Genomic DNA, 4741 nt, shown 5'->3' with positions numbered 1-4741 from the left:
GAAATCCTGGCTCCTTTGAAGGCAATGATGAAACTCGCATTAACTTCAGTGGGGCCAAGATTTTACTCACAAAGTTTAAGATCTTTATGGTACTTTAAAATTTTGTCTGAGCAAATTCTCTGTAGCTTGTGCAGTTTTCTTATGATGCCATTGGTCCAAAGAATGACATTTTGGCTGAATGCACTTAAATCTTTAAAATTTACTTTTGCAATTATAATGCTGGGTTCAACTGGCTGGGGTCAACTGGAGTCAAATGGAACTATCAAGTTAAAACGTAGCCTTGTTGTAAATGGGTATAGTACAATTGACTGTAATGAACTGCAATAGAGTTGATTCTGCTTAAATCAGGGTTGAATTTTGGCCATATTCATTAACGAGAATGTTATATTGCTGCAATTAGAACAGTATTTTCAGGTAAAAGTTCCGAAGTCCTGACACTAGATGCATGACTACATATAATACCGTGATTACTGCTTATACAAACCAGCTATAGCCTTATGTTACATTTATTTGAGCAACAAACTATACTCATTCTAATTCAGAATATTGTATGTACATACAACCCATTTGTTCTCTGGTCAACTACAGGTTTTGTGCACACAGTACATAAAGGCAGGCCTGGAAATGTTATGCAGTGAGAGTCAGCAGACAGTTGTATTCAAAGCTACTTCAGTGGCTTTTAATCAGCTTTTTTGCATACACATTACTAGGACATAGTCATAATATCCTTGGCCTCTTTTTTGAGATGTGGGGATTTTGCAAGCCTTTAGAGTCAAGCTGTGATTAACAAAATACAGCCATTCACATAAATAGCTTTTAAAAAAAAAAAATCCTCTGCTATATAAACATCCTGTCTGCTACCTGATAAAATTCAAAGCATTGTTAAATGTACTAGAAGAGCTCCGTGTAAGCTCGAAAGCTCTTTCACCAACAGAAGTTGGTCCAATAAAAGATATTACCTCAACCACCTTGTCTGTCTAATATCCTGGGGCCAACACGGCTACAACTACACTCTAAAGTAAAAAGACACAGAAACAGAACCCCAAGGAGCAGGGCCGGCTCCAGGCACCAGCTTGGCAAGCAGGTGCTTGGGGCAGCCACTCTGGAGAGGGGCGGCACGTCCAGCTATTAGGTGGCAATTCGGCGGACGGTCCCTCACTCCCGCTCGGAGCGAAGGACCTCCCGCCGAATTGCCGCCACAGATCGCAATCGCAGGGTTTTTTTTTTGTTTGTTTTTTTTTTTTTTGGCTGCCTGGGGCGGCAAAAACCCTGGAGCCGGCCCTGCCAAGGAGCATGTCAGTTTAAGTACTAGATCACCATAGCGACCCACTGCATATACCTTACAGACCCATAAAAGCCTTTGCAGGATGGCAAATGCTAAATAATACAGGAACCCATTACCATAAAGCAATCTACTAAATCACTACTGCACAGACCTATTAAAGATTTAAAATCACAAGCTTATGACTTTAGGAATCAGTTGCTTAATTTGGATTCACTTCATCTGCTGCTAATTTATTGAAGCTGGTTTCTTAAAAAATAAAGAACTGATGCATATTAAATAGAGTATAGTGAGATCTGCAATGTTGTATGTATACAAATCAAGAGGAATTGAAAACATGTATTTTAAAGTCTTCAACACAGTATACTATTTATCGTAAGTGGTACAAACCCTTGTTTCTTTAAGACAGTTATGCTTTTAAAACTGATCTCCTCTTTCAGTAAGCACAAGAAAAATTATTTCAATAGCAAATCTTTCTACAGTTTGATCATTTATTCTTTCCACTAAAACAAGATAAAATCTGATGGCAAATAATAGTTTATTATTAACCGCAGGCCACAAGCCATCACCCTACTCCAAATTATATTGGCTGAGAATAAACTCTGCACTATTGATACAGTTTGTCTCACTCTGTTTTCATCTGGAAATCAGCCTGTGCCCTACTTTTAAACAGGTCTATTCTGCCATCCTCCCTGCAACAGGCATTGCTTCCCTTTACTAGTACATTGACATCACAATCCCATGTTATTAATTAGTCAGATTAATCATAAAATGAAATAGGCATTGGCTCTGCTGCAGCCAATCAGCATAATGAACACAGCTAAAGAAGGAGATATAGAAAGGAAGTATGTGAATTAAATTAGAAGCAATTGATGGGATAGCAGGGTCACTATTGCTTTACCACTGCAAGCACAAATTAGGTATTTGTTTGTGCAGGTAGAGGCAGGATACTGTTAAACTGACAGATTCAGAGGCACTGCTTGCCACTTGGACACACAAACTTGCATGCATATTCATGGTGTTTGTGCACATCAGTTCGATACACTATTTGTATATGCATGCGTGTGTGTGTGTTAAATTCCACTCCTTTTTGAAATTCAGGGTCTAAATTGCAATTTAGAATCATTACTGGGACTAATTAAACTGGAGTTTTTAACCATCATTAGACAAATAAGATTGCAGTTACTGAAACATTTAAATGCTGGGTCACCCGATTCCATGACACCTTATTATTTAAACAGAGCTGTAAAAATGACAGTAATATAACTCTACATTTAATGATCATTCACTTTCAAATGGTATTTGCATACACATTTAAGTGTTCCAAACAATAATATTATCTAGGCCAGGGGTCGGCAACGTTTGGCATGCGGCTCGCCAGGATAAGCACCCTGGCAGGCCGGGCCAGTTTATTTACCTGCTGATGCGGCAGGTTCAGCCGATCGCGGCCCCCACTCGCCGCGGTTTGCCGTCCTGGGCCAATGAGGGCGGCGGGAAGCGGCGCGGGATGTGCTGGCCGTGGCTTCCCACCGCCCCCACTGGCCCGGGACGGCGAACCGCGGCCACTGGGGGCTGCGATCCGCCAAACCTGCCAGGTCAGCAGGTAAATAAACTGGCCCGGCCCGCCAGGGTGCTTACCCTGACGAGCCGCGTGCCAAACATTGCCAACCCCTGATCTAGGCTTTGTTTTAGACTATTTAAAGAAAAATAAATCCTCCCTAAAATGAAGTAAAGGCACTTCACATGCAACATGTTACAAAATGTTGATATTAGAAGTGGGCAAGTTTATTTACAAATAACTATTTGTTTGACTAATTTAGCTTTTTTTATTGGTAGGGAGGGGTGGAAAGGGAGACGGGTCAAACTATTTTCCTGAATTACTTTGTTTTTCCTCAGTCATTCACCAAATCACTGCTGATGCCACTTGGGAAGATGTGGAAAGAAAAAAACAACACCCTAATAATTGGATTAATGGACCAGGCCACAACTTTCATTGAAATGCAATCACTTAAACTGCACCTGGAAGCTCAGAGATCCTGCATTATTAAATAGTTATACAACTTTGTAATAGACCACCCTTGCTAGGCAGCCTCCAGTCTGTATCCCCAAATGTACTGAGAATAATGTTGTTTCACCTTTATTAGAAGACCACTTCTGTTATCTAAATTATTTTTGTAGGACCCTGGTGTGGTTACTTAAGACAGGTTTGACTGTATATTACTCTCACGTTTAGAGATTACGCATTGCACACTGCATGTCTGTGTTCGTTTTAGGCATTGTACTGTTTTGGATCTGATCTGAATTGGACTCAGTCCTCAAGTCCTTGTTTAATCCTGTTTCAGGCAAAACTCACTCGGATTTTAATGATTTCTGAGCTTTGACTGCAATGGGAATATTGTCTGAACTAGGACTGAGTATGGATTTGAGGACTGGATTCCATGTTAGGAAAGAGCAGAATGCCAGTCAGAAATATAGAGAGAGATTATTATGCAAAAGCTAAGTATTATTTTATTATAATTCTGGATTGTAGATATTATAGAAGTATCTGTGTGGGCAGTTGTAGGAGTGAGAAGTTGATTTAGTCTTCGTACTTACCACACATTGTCAGTCTCCCCGAAGAGAAGCCAATGAAAGAGGCTATTGCAGTGGCATTGGTTTGTGATGCGGACATCTGCCCAACAGGAAATAACATTCATCCAGTTAGGCTTGGGGAACTAGCCCAGTCTTGGTGAAATTCCTGAAGAAAAATGTGGGAATGGTTACTATGTGAACCCCAGAATCTCCAAAGGGTGTGTCTACACTGCAATTAAACCCCCGTTTAATTGTGGTGTTGACGTTTGGGCTCAGGCTGGAGCCTGGGCTCTAGGACCCTGGAAGGTGGGAGGGTCCCAGATCTCGGGCTGCAGCCGCAATCATACAGTCCCTTAGCCTGAGCCCTGTGAGTCTGAGTCAGCTGTCATGGACCAGCCGTGGGTGTCTAATTGCAGTGTAGACATACCCTAAAAGGCTTTAGGAGAGTACAGAAGCAGGGTCAGGTCACCAGACCTCATGAAAAATATAGCAGTAAACCCGGGAAACCTTGGGGATTGTGGGAGGAAAAGTTTAGTACATGTGCTGGGGAAGTATGACTGTCCAAAATTCATTAACCCAGGTCCTCCAAACTTTCATTGATGCAGATATTCATAGTCCCATTTCAAACCTCTGACCACCTTTGTTTGGATGAAACCAGGATCTTTCACACAGCCCTAGCTAACAGTGACCTCAAGTTATCACCTGATGGCTGTTTGGTAGTCTCTGTGGAATGGGTTGGCGGTCTCCGTTCCTATTGGATGGCGGTTTGCACCATAAAATCAAAATGGTCACTTTTATTGTCAATTGCTGAAGAGGAACATCAACATTTGACAGGTAAAGAGGCAGGGAAATAGCCCACATTAGGCAGCCACCCTGAATAAGGAAGAC

The sequence above is a fragment of the Terrapene carolina genome, unplaced genomic scaffold, assembly GCF_002925995.2.
Source record: "Terrapene carolina triunguis isolate 2854851 unplaced genomic scaffold, T_m_triunguis-2.0 Scaffold33891, whole genome shotgun sequence".
NCBI lineage: Eukaryota > Metazoa > Chordata > Testudines > Emydidae > Terrapene > Terrapene triunguis.
This window is presented reverse-complemented; position numbering follows the sequence as displayed.